Source organism: Nicotiana tomentosiformis, chromosome 9, assembly GCF_000390325.3.
Source record: "Nicotiana tomentosiformis chromosome 9, ASM39032v3, whole genome shotgun sequence".
NCBI lineage: Eukaryota > Viridiplantae > Streptophyta > Magnoliopsida > Solanales > Solanaceae > Nicotiana > Nicotiana tomentosiformis.
In genome coordinates this window covers 111,657,685-111,670,973 of record NC_090820.1, presented here as the reverse complement: position 1 = coordinate 111,670,973, position 13,289 = coordinate 111,657,685, and positions in this window count along the sequence as shown.

Sequence of the window (13,289 nt, the reverse complement as noted above, 5' to 3'; positions counted from 1 at the left end):
GGTTTTGGTTTAATTTTTGTAGTTTTTCTTCTGGAAACCATTCCTTTAGTGTATATTGATAGTATTGTACTGATTGTGAATAGATTTGGAGCATTTGGAGGCCGAGTCTAGAGGCAAGAGCATTGCAGGGTAGAGATTTGACCGGTTTGAGGTAAGTACCGATTGTAAATCTAGTCCCGAGGGTATGAAACCCCGGATTTCGTATCATTCTACTATTTTGAAGTGACGCACATGCTAGGTGACGGGCGTGTGGGCATGCACTGTTGGGGATTGTGACTTGGTCCGTCCCGTAGCAACTGTAAAGTTGCATATTTGGTTGAAATTAAATGGTACGTATGTGTTTTTAGAAAGAGTTTCTGTTAATTGGGCTGAATGTCATGTTTGGGCCTTGTGCCAGTACTGTTTGGACACTTATGGGCCTTTTTTTACTATCCTCTCACTGCTTTCGATTGAAAATCTATACTCAGTCATGGTTATACCTGTTTACTGCATAACTCAGTTTTATTACTTGATTTTTTATGCATATAAATGTTGTTATGGGCTGAGCACCCTGTTTATTACTCTAGTTGTATTTACCTATTTTCCAGGCCGAGTTAGCCTTGACATTGTTAGACAGATTGCAGTAGATGCTCATGACTAGTGACACCCCGATGCCGGGATTTTTCTTCCACACTTTTATTTTGATTTGAATTCCTTTACGAAGGTTTTTATGTTAAATATCATTGAAATTATCTTTGAAATGAAAATATCGATTTGTTTTGGAAATGAGTCGGCTTTCCTAGTTCCACGATAGGAGCAATCACGACTGGGGTTAGATTGGGTCGTGACAGATTGGTATCAGAGCCTAGCTTACATAGGTCTCACAAGTCATGAGAGGGTTTAATATAGTCTTGCATATCGGTATGGAGACATTTGTACTTATCTTCGAAAGGCTGCAGAACCTTTAGGAAACTCCACATTCGTGAATTCTTGTCGTGCGAATATGTTGATTCTAGTAACTAAACATCTATTGTTTCAATCTTTTACAGATGGTGAGGACTCGTGCTATCGGTCAGGAGGGCCTGTCACCAGTACCACCATCCAGGGCCATTCGAGGCCGAGGCTGCAGTAGAGGCTGAGGTACGGGCAGAGGTGCAGCCCGTACAACAGCTAGGGCAGTACCTGCAGATCCACCGGTTGTCCCAGATCAGGACCAGGTTCTAGTTGTTGATGCACCAGCTCAGGCACCACCTGTGCTTATTGTGATTCCAGGCCGTCAGGAGGCCCTAGCTTAGATTCTGACAGCATATACCGGCCTTGCTCAGGCGGTCTCTATTTCGACGACCGTAGCCACTTCTTAGGCCAGGGGAGGCACTCAGACTCTCGTTGCTCGCACACCCGAGCAGGTTATTCAGGGACTTCAGACACCGGAGGCACCACCAGCCCAGCCGGTTGCAGTTTCTCAGGATTATGTGGTTCTTGCTATGCGTGAGGATGATCAGCGTAGGTTGGAGAGGTTTGGGAGACTCCGGCCACCACCTTTTAGTGTCACAGAGAGAGATGATGCTCAGGACCTTTTGGACAGGTGTTAGAGGATACTCCGTACTGCTGGTATTCTGGAGACTTGTGGGGTCTCATTCACTACCTTTCAGTTCTCTGGGGCTGCACTCAGATGGTGGGAGACTTACGGGAGGCGTAGGCCTATTGGGGTAGCAACCCTTACTTGGCAGTAGTTCTCCGTGGTCTTTTTGGAGAAGTTCGTGCCTCGATCCCGCAGAGAGGAACTACCCTAATAGTTTAAGCAGCTTCGCCAAGGTGATATGTCTGTGACACAGTATGAGATGCGGTTCTCCGAATTGGCCCGTCATGCATTGTGGTTGGTTCCACCGGATAGGGAGAGGACCATGAGGTTTATTGATGGTCTCACTTATCTGCTACAGTTGCTCATGACCAGAGAGAGGGTTTTGGATGCTACTTTTGATGAGGTTGCCGAAATTGTTCTACAGATTGAGATGGTTTGCGGTTAGGATAGGGTTTAGAGGGAGGCCAAGAGGCCTTGTGGTCAGGGTGGATTCAGTAGAGCTCCTTTTGGGGGTCAGTTCCAGCACCGTAGAGGTCGTTATTTCAGACAGGCTCAGTTAGCTCGGCCATTTCATCAGGGTGCATCATCTGGCCATAGTTCTTATAGTTCTCATCAGGGCCTTCATCACTTAGCGCCCTTCCAGCTCAGAGTTCGTCCCGTGCTCTATCTGTTCAGGGCTCTTCCATGCCAGGTTCTTCTATCAGTCATCCCGGTGCTACGGGCTCCCTTCAGTTTCCGCCACCAGCACCAGGGAGTTATTTTGAGTGTGGGGAGCTTAAGAATATGTGGAGGTATTGTCCTCGTCGTCATGGAGGTCTATCTCAGCAGAGGAGTCATCCTCCAACTTCAGCACCAGTTACCTCCCCACCCGCCCAGTCAGCTCGTGGTGGAGGTCAGACAGCTAGGGGTCGCCCTAGAAGGGGGAGGCAGATCATGGGGTGGCTAGGCTCGTTTCTATTCCCTCCCTGCCAGACCAGATGTTATTACTTCAGATGCTGTGATTACAGGTATTGTCTCAGTTAGTCACAGAGATTCCGCAGTATTATTTGACCCTGGTTCAATGTATTCATATGTTTCCTCGTATTTCTCCCATTTTCTGGATATGCCCCATGAGTCTTTAGTTTCATCTGTACATGTATGTACTCCTGTGGGCGATACTATTATTGTGGACCACGTATATCGGTCATCTGTGGTGACTATTGGGGGTCTAGAGACCTAAGTGGACCTTTTGCTGCTCAGTATGGTCGAATTTAATGTGATATTGGGTATGGATTGGTTATCTACATGTCATGCTGTTCTGGATTGTCACGCTAACAGTGACGTTGGCTATGCCGGGAATTCGAAGGGTTGAGTATAGCGGCTCTATAGATTATGTACCAAGTAGGGTGATTTCATATTTGAAGGCTCAGCGTATGGTTGAGAAGGGTTGCTTATCTTATTTGGCTTTTGTGAGGGATGTTAGTGCAGAGACTCATGTCATTGATTCTATTCTTGCGGTACGTGATTTTTCGGATGTGTTTCCTGCAGACTTCTCGGGCATGCCGCTTGACAGGGATATTGACATTGATTTGGTGCCGGGCACTCAACCCATTTCTATTCCACCGTATCGTATGGCACCGGCAGAGTTTAAGGAATTGAAAGAACAGCTTCAGGAAATCCTTGATAAGGGGTTTATTCGGCCTAGTGTGTCACCTTGGGGTGCACCGGTTCTATTTGTGAAGAAGAAGGATAGTTCCATGAGAATGTGTATTGATTACAGGCAGTTGAACAAGGTCACAGTCAAGAACAAGTATCCTTTGCCTTGTATTGATGATTTATTCGACCAGCTTCAGGGACCGAGTGTGTTCTCCAAGATTGATTTGAGGTCCGGTTACAACCAGCTGAAGATTCGGGATTCAGATATACTTCAGACAGCTTTCAGGACCCGATATGGCCATTATGAGTTCTTGGTGATGTCTTTTGGGCAGACCATTGCCCCAGCTGCATTCATGCATTTGATGAACAGTGCATTCCAGCCCTATTTGGAATCATGCGTCGTTGTATTCATTGATGACATCCTGGTGTACTCTCATAGCTAGGAAAAACACGCTCAGTATTTGAAGATTGTATTACAGAGATTGAGGGAGGAGAAGTTTTATGCAAAGTTCTACAAATGTGAGTTTTGGCTCAGTTCAGTAGCATTCTTGGGGCACGAGGTGTCCAGTGAGGGTATTCCGGTGGACCCGAAGAAGATAGAGGCGGTGCAGAGTTGGCCCAAACCGTCCTCAGCCACGGAGATTAGGAGATTTCTTGGTTTGGAGGGTTATTACTTTGTGGAGGAATTTTCATCTATTGCATCGCCCTTGACCAAATTAACCCAAAAGGGTGCTCCATTCAGATGGTCGGATGAGTGTGAGGAGAGCTTTCAGAAGCTCAAGACTGCTTTGACCACAACTCCAATATTAGTTCTGCCATCAGCTTCAGGTTCTTACACCGTGTATTGTGATGCCTCGAGGATAGGCATTGGTTGTGTTTTGATGCAGGAGGGTAGGGTGATCGCCTATGCCTCGCGCCAGTTGAAGACCAATGAGAAGAACTATCCTGTCCATGATCTTGAGTTAGCAGCCATTGTTCATGCCTTGAAGATTTGGTGTCATTATTTGTATGGGGTTCATTGTGAGATCTATACTGATCACCGGAGTCTACAACATCTGTTCAAGCAGAAGGATCTTAATTTGCATCAGTGGAGATAGTTGGAGCTTCTTAAGGACTATGATATCACTATCTTGTACCATCCAGGGAAGGCCAATGTGGTGGCCGATGCTTTGAGTCATCGGGCAGAGAGTTTGGGGAGTTTAGCATATCTTCCAGCAGCAGAGAGACCTTTGGCATTGGATGTACAGGCCTTAGCGGTCCAGCTTGTCAGATTGGATATTTCGGAGCCTAGTCGGGTATTAGCTTGTGTGGTCTCCGGGTCTTCTCTTTATGACCGTATCAGGGAGCGTTAGTATGATGATCCCCACATGCTCGTTCTTCAGGACAAGGTTCGGAGAGGTGATGCTAGGGATGTGACTATTGGTGATGACGTCGTGCTGAGAATGTAGGGCTGGATATGTGTGCCTAATGTAGATGGGTTTCGAGAGTTGATTCTTGAGGAGGCTCACAACTCGCGGTATTCCATCCATCTGGGTGCCGTGAAGATGTACCAGGATTTGAGGCAGCACTATTCGTGGAGGCGGATGAAGAAGGATATAGTTGGGTTTGTGGCTCAGTGTCTCAATTGTCAATAGGTTAAGTGTGAGCATCAGAGACCGGGTGGCTTGCTTAAGAGATTGGAGATCCCAGAGTGGAAGTAGGAGCAGATCACCATGGACTTTGTAGTTGGGCTCCCACGGACTTCGAGGAAGTTCGATGTTATTTGGGTTATTGTGGATTGGCTGACCAAGTCTGCGCACTTCATTCCAATTGGTACTACTTACTATTCAGAACGATTGGCTGAGATTTACATCCGAGAGAACGTTCGCCTGCATTGTGTCCCAGTTTCCATCATTTCAGATAGGGGTACTCAGTTCACATCGCAGTTTTAGAGGGTCGTGCAGTGAGAGTTGGGTACTCAGGTTGAGTTGAACACAACTTTTCACCCTCAGACGGACGGGCAGTCCGAGCGCACTATTCAAATATTGGAGGACATGTTGCGTTCTTGTGTCATTGACTTTGGGGGTTCATGGGACCAGTTTCTACCACTCGCTCAGTTTGTATATAACAATAGTTATCAGTCTAGTATTCATATGGCTCCGTACGAGGCTTTTTGTGGGAGGAGGTGTAGATCTCTGGTTGTATGGTTTGAGCCGGATGAGGCTAGGCTCTTAGGTACAGACTTGGTCCAGGATGCATTAGATAAGGTAAAATTAATTCAGGAGCGGCTTTGGACGACGCAGTCTAGGCAGAATAGCTACGCAGATAGGAAGGTCCGTGATGTGTCTTTTATGGTTGGGGAGAAGGTTTTGCTTAAGGTATCACACATGAAGGGTGTTATGAGGTTCGTTAAGAGGGGCAAGTTGATCCCCCGGTTCATTGGGCCTTTTGAGGTGCTTCAGAAGATAGGGGAGGTGGCTTATAAGCTTGCCTTGCCACCCAGCTTGTCGAGTGTGCATCCAGTGTTTCAAGTTTCCATGCTCCCGAAGTATATCGGAGATCCGTCCCATGTTTTGAATTTCAGCACGGTTCAGTTGGAGGGTGATATGACTTACGATGTGGAGTCGGTGGCTATTTTGGATCGGCAGGTTCGAAAGTTGAGGTCAAATGATATAGCCTTAGTGAAGGTTCAATGAATAGGTTAGCCTATGGAGGAGTCCACCTGGGAGACTGAGCGGGAGATGCGGAGCAGAGATCCACGCCTATTCGAGACTCTAGGTATATTTCTAGACCCGTTCGAGGACGAATTGATGTTTAAGAGGAGGAGGATGTAACGACCCAGCCGGTCGTTTCGAGAGTTATAGTCCCGTTTTCCCCATTTCTACTTCCTTTTGTGTTATTCAGCTATATTATGTTATATCGGGTTAGTTAGTTCAGGATCAGAGTGGTTTTAGAGTGAATTGAGACACTTAGTCTCTTAAGTAGAAACTTATGTTGGAATAGTCAACCGGATGTTGTCCTATGTGTAAACAATCTCGGATTTGAATTTTTATAGTTCCGTTAGGCTATTTAGGACTTAGGAGTGCGTCTGAAATGTGATTTGGAGGTCTGTGGTAGAATTAGACTTGAATTGGAGAAATTGAAAATTTGGCGATTTCGGTCGGCAATGGAAAATTTGATATTGGGGTCGGAATGGAATTCCGGAAGTTGGAGAATATTTGTAGTGTCATTTGTGACGTGTGTACAAAATCTGAGGTCATTCGTACGTGGTTTGGTTGGTTTCGACATAGGTTGCCGAATTTGGAAATTTAGAGGTTCTTAGGGTTGAATCTGAAGGTAATTTGGTGTTTGGATGTTGTTTTGAGTGATTCGAAGGTTCGACTAAGTTTGTAGGTTGTTATATCACTTGTTGGTATTTTTAGTTGAGGTCCCAAGGGCCTCGGAGTTATTCCGGGTGGTTAACGGATGTGTCGAAGTTGGAATGCAGCTGCAGCTGCTGCTTCTGCTATTTCCGCACCTATGGAAGGGGGAGTCGCATGTGCAAATTCAAAGGCGCGGATGGAAGGTGCGCAGATGCGAAGAAAGTGAGGTTGGTCAGTTTCTGTAGAAGCGGAGTAGGAGCGCACAGGTGCGCTTTCGCAGGTGCGAGAATTTGCTGTGCAGATGCGGAAAGATGTGAGGCCAAGGCTAGAGCGCAGGCACGAAGGATTTGGCCGCACATGTGAGCCCGCATGTGCGAGGCCTGGAGCGCATGTGCAGAAGCTGGGAAATTAAGTAGAGTTAGCGGATACGGCACCTTGACCGTGTGTGCAGTCCCGCAGGCATGGAAAAAGAGCCCGCAGGTGCGAAAATCCTGGGCAGAAACCATAAACAGAACCCTTCGCGAATTTGGTTCATTTCCACCATTATCAAGTCGGATTTTGGAGCTTTTGGAGTGATATTTGAAGGGTGATTCGAGGTCTATCAGTGAGGTAAGTTGCTTAAGCCCTAATACTCATATATATGGTGATTTTCTATTGTTTAATCATGTAATTAGTGAAAATGAGGGGTTAGGGCGTGGATGTTTTGGAGAGTAATTTAAGGATTTGAAGGACCAAACGATGTCGGATTTTGATGAATTTGGTATGGTTAGACTCGTGAGTAAGTGATATTTCTAGTTTTGTAAATTTTGTCGGATTTCGAGATGTGGGACCGGGGGCCGGGTTTGAGCCAATTTCGGGTGTTGGTTTAATTTTTGTAGCTTTTCTTGCAGAATTCATTTCATTAGTGTATATTGATGGTATTGTACTCATTCTGAATAGACTTGGAGCATTTGGAGTCCGAAACCTGAGGCAAGAGCATTGTGGGGTAGAGATTTGACCGGTTTGAGGTAAGTATCGATTGTAAATCTAGCCCTGAGGGTATGAAACCCCGGATTTTATATCATTCTACTATTTTTAAGTGACACACATGCTAGGTCACGGGTGTGTGGGCGTGCACTGTTGGGGATTGTTACTTGGTCCATCCCATAGCAACTGTAAAGTTTCATATATTGTGGAAATTATATGGTACTTATGTGTTTTTAGAAAGAGTTTCTGTTAATTGGGCTGAATGCCATGTTTGGGCCTTGTGACAGTACTGTTTGGATCCTTAGGGGCCTTTTCTTACTATCCTCTCACTGTTTTCAATTGAAAATCTATACTCAGTCATGGTTATACCCGTTTACTGAATAACTCAGTTTCATTACTCAATTTTTGATGCATATAAATGTTATTTTGGGCTAAGCATCCTATTTTTACTGAAATGCCCGAGTGGCTTGAGAGGTTTATGACTGAGTGAGGTCGAGAGCCTGATTTGTGAGGATATTTATGGGATCGGGCTGCACGCCGCAACATGTTGCCTATTTATGGGATTGGTCTGCACGCCGCAACATGTTTGATATAGGCCGTGCGCCTGAGTAATTATGCCATGATTTGGCTTGATATAGCGCTTGGGGTGAAGGAGCCTCTCCGGTGTCTGTCCACACCCCTAGTGAGCGCAGGTTCCTACTGAGTGCGAGTGCCGAGTTTTGAGTGTCTGGGAGGCATGAGTGATTATGAGGTATGCCTGAGTGGCACAAGTGACTGTGAGGTTTTCCCGAGGTGCTATTTATGATTTCTTCATTTTTGCTCAGCTTTGCATTTTTTCCTCTCTTTGACAGCTGTTGAAAAATATCCTTAAATGAGTATTTTACTAGAACTGAGATTTCATGATAAGAACGTTATATGCTTTATTTCTCGTCACTACGGCTCAGTCTTTCTTTATTGTTGTTACTTACTGAGTTGGCATACTCACGTTACTCCCTGCATCTTGTGTGCAGATTAAGGTATACCTGGATACGGTAGCGGTTGTTGATTGTTCTGGTTGAAGATTTTCTCGGAGATAGCAAGGTAGCTATTTGGCGATCGCAGCCCCTGCTCTTCTCCCTCTTAACTTCCTCTAGTTGTATTTAGCTATTTTTCTGGCTCAGTTAGCCTTGAAATTGTTAGACAGATTGTAGTAGATGCTCATGAGTAGTGACACCCCGATGTCGGGATTTTTCTTCCTCACTTTGATTTTGATTTGAACTCCTTTACGAAGGTTTTTATGTTAAATAACATTGAAATTATCTTTGAAATGAAAATATCGGTTTGTTTTGGAAATGAGTCGACTGGCCTAGTTCCACGACAGGCGCCATCACGACTGGGTTAGATTGGGTCGTGACACAAGGTGGCACACGTTTTGAGTAAATTAGGCTCCAAACAACCACCTCTTGCTGGCACAAATATTTTGTTCACCCCCAGATCTTGTCAAGACAATCATCCAAGGGGACAAATATGGACTAGCCACTACTAGACTTATATCAAATTCAATATGTAACAAACGGGCAATGTTTGGAAACTTAAGTGTTATTCCTATTAATAGTACTAGTGATGTAATGCCACCTTAGTAGTTTATTAATAAAATATCCGTTTCTCCAAATAAAAAATATTCTCTAACAAAAAACAAAAACAATAATTAGAATGATACAGATGAAATTTATTGGAGATCATCACATTTAGTGTGGATAATACCCAAATCAATTTCTCGTCAGTTAATGATTTAAATAATAGTACTTAATATTTGTTTTCTTTAATAACGAATTTCTTGCATTTATGCCTTTTGCGTTACCTCTCAAATGATACAGTATTTTCTCCATAATCCTAACTGCCATCGTCTCATGCGTTAATTAATTGGCTACTAATGTGATTCCTCTTATAATTATTATCTTTCGTTTTGCTTCATCTATATATCTTTGTTATTTGTTACCAAAACACAAACCATCTGAAAGACAAATTATTTTGATCTTACAGCCTCAAAATACTTTTGTCAGCATGAAAATGAGGTAAAATTCTATTCTATTTCATTGAAATTTTGTAAACTAGTATAAATTCTCGTTGCTGAGATATGCGTTAAATAAATAGGAAAAAACAAATACTGGGTTAAATTCATGCTAGGCAACGCATAAAAAAGTTTTCTTATTCTTTACTTAATTCCCCTTTTTAGATTATTGAACGCAAAATTTCTTAAAACTCAAAAAATGCCTCCTTGTATCTTAAAAAAAGAATGAGTTAAATTATATGTAATGACAATATGAAATACCCTTTTTACATAACCATTGAAGTTCAACTTATTATAAATTAGTTACAATTTTGTCTAGTTATCAAATATTGTTTACCATAGAAAGTTCCATGTAATTATCATATAAGTAAATTGACTGTGCAAATAGTTTTGCAGCTCCAGCTTAGCGTTGGTCACATTAGCTTTTCTTCTGTTTATTACTTCAGCTGTTTCAACTCGGGACCTCAACCCTACTCGTCGCCTCGGTGAGTTCATCAACATGTCCCTCTGTTTTATTTTATATAGTACTTTTCTTTTTTCGTCTTTTCAAAAGAATGACATCTTTTAATATTTGAAAACTATTTAATTTTAAACTTTTTATTAAATCAATAATTAAATGGCAGATATCCAATAGGATAAAAATGATACTGTATAGCTGCTCTGAAAAATAATAGCTAAAAAGTTTTTTTTTTTTTTACAAATATGCATTTCTATATGTTATAAAAATACTTAAATGTTATAAAGTTTTGCGACTATGAATATAAATAATTTCGGTCACGGGCTAAAAGTAATTTTTGCTCTATCTAATATCCAAGATTCAAAATTGTTCCGTTTGACTTTTAAGTTTCTTAATACTAAAGTCATTTGAAAGTTTTAGTGAATTTTCATAAAAATGTATCAATATATGCTTCCAGGGGCAGCCGAAGGGTAAGGCTAGACCCCAAAATTAGAACGCCCCAAAAATATTAGGAGTTTACTATATTATTAATTATTGTATATAACTTACAATTTATTTTATATAAAATTTATTAATAAGATATTTCAAGTTTAAGCAATTTATTTATTTTGTTGAGGTTGTAAAAGACGAATTAGCAAATAACAATAAATTTTCTCTTAGTAGTTAGCATATTTATCTTCCTCTTCAATTTTAATTTTTCCTCCTCTAAGTTCATTTATTTGTTTTCATATTTTTGACTTATTTTCTGACTTTAACTTATTGTCTCTGACTTAGCTACTTTATATTTAGTCATATTTTCAATTGTGTCTTATTATTATATGGATTTTACGAAATAAACTTAAGAGGCCACTTAGTATAGCTTGGCTTTAGTTTAGTGGGGTTTCTAAGGCTTCATTTCTTGTTCCAAATTGATTTTCCATTTCCATTATTTTCAAATGCTTATCATACAAATATATTTACACAATGTATTTTTACCAAAAAGAAAAACATATTTTCTCCATTTATATTTATGTGATTTACTTTTTTTCATCTGTTTTAGAAAAAATACCTATCACCACTCATTTTATCCTTAATGAATTCGCTTATAGAAATAACTTGGCATGTTTAATTAAGACCACTAGATTCAAAGGCTAATTTGGTAAGTATGTTATAGATCATACACACATTTAGTTGAAGGTCGTGTGATTAAAAAGTCCATATTTTATTCTTGAACTCGTACACAGTAAAAACAAGACATATAAAAAAAAATAGGGCGAGTACTACTTATACATGTATTTGCTTCTTCTTCTTTTTTTGCGAAACACTGTCAGATGACATCTTCTGCACCAAGGCATCTAATTTTTGGGCTAATTTATTCTTGTAAATATTTTGTAGCACCTCAAGCAATGTTTAGTCCTGTACAAGAAATGAAGCCTCTACCAAGTAGAGCAGTGCCAATTTTTCCAAAGGTACCAAAGGAGCCACCACCATCACCACTACCATCTATGACAAAGGATTTGGTGTTGCCCTTACCACCAAATATGGATGATATTCCAGTTCTAAATTCAACCCGAGATGATACAAATAACCCTTCGATTCAATCGCCAGCAATTATGGGTGGCCGTCCTGTTCCAGCATCGAAAATTCCTAATAAGGATGAAAATTTGACGTCGTTTGGTGGAGATATCAAGAAATATTTGCTGTATGCTGGAGTAGTACTCCTGCTGATCACAGGGTCAAGATTTTATTTAATGCTGGAGTAGTACTCCTGTCAATTGTTGGCAACTATATATTAAGAGTAGTTTTAGTACAATGTCACAATGTTAGAAAGTTTGTCTATGTTAATATATTTATAGTACCCTAAAAATGATGTTTCTAACTCCATCTAATCATTTGACTTAATCCGAATTACCTTATTTCTTTCTTTTTATTTCATTCGTTGGATCCATATTTTGTCATCACTCATCACTTTCTATGTGCTTTCTTTGTTGGAACGATGAACATTAGAGTAGACGTATAGAGGCTGTATTTAATAAATGGACTACCTCTTTCGCTTGTGCACCAAATAACATTTTTACCCCTTCAACTCCTTCTTAGCTTGTGCGCCAAATAACATATTTGCCTCTTCGACTTCATATAATTCTAAATTATATGTACAAAGCACCGCACTGAATGATAGTCGAAAACCCATAATTATGCATTATGGCTCACATCTCCATCTTGAAGAATTAACCCAAATAGTCGGTCATCCAACCACTTAAACTAAAAACAACTGGTGGAGTTATAATACATACATAATTTATGTATTATATGTGTATAATTACGTATAATTTATGTATATGGCTAAAAACAAATAATGAATATGAGCGGCTATTTATGTAAAGATCCCTTACACCTTCTCCTAATATTAGCCTGAGCTTCTTGTTTTCGGTCCATCTTCATAGCAATCCAATTTTTATGTCTAGTCTAGCCCATATACATGAAGATGAAGTAGAAACGACATCATGTAGCCTCTCTATGGGTTGCTATTTAGGAATTAGCCAATGTGCCGTGAATTCAGTTTTCCTTTTCTATTTTCGGAACATAAATCCTGAGTTGTCCTGAAATTAAAATTTTTAATTTTAATTTTCAAGATAAAATAAGTATTGATTAATCCCTAAATAGCAGTACTAAGAACAGATGTTTGTATACTTCCCCGAAGATAAAGTCTAGAGACTCTTAAATTACTGTAATCAAAGTTCATGCATTTTGGTTTTTCTACATATTATGTTACTTTTTAGATTGTGGTCCAGCTTGTTTTTATTATTATTCTTCGTAATAATTTTGACAATATAGTTTTAGGGATGAGTATTTTTTCGGACTAGCATGTTCCCGCCAAAAACATTGTTGAACATGTTAAGTTTTGTATCGCATTTCTAGCCTTCGAAATATAGCGAATTCTCAGCAACGTTTGGAATTCTCAATGTAATTGTGTACAACTTATCTTAATGATCATTGTGAATTCAAAATAGATATACGCCGCAATCTGATAGAGTGAGAAGCTCTACCTTCTATATAACATCTACGCAAACTTCACCAAACTACCAATGAATCCAACTATGGAGAAACTACAAAAAGAAGAATAAAAACAATACCAGATACCTCCCAAACCACCAGATATCAATAGTACAAGTATTAATAATGAACCTAACCAATAGTCTTCTTTCAAAGAAAAACTCCTCTCTACCGAATATATGATGAACATTGACCTGTCAAAAGATGCAATAACAAAGGAGCTACAATCCCCACTAGATGCAAGCA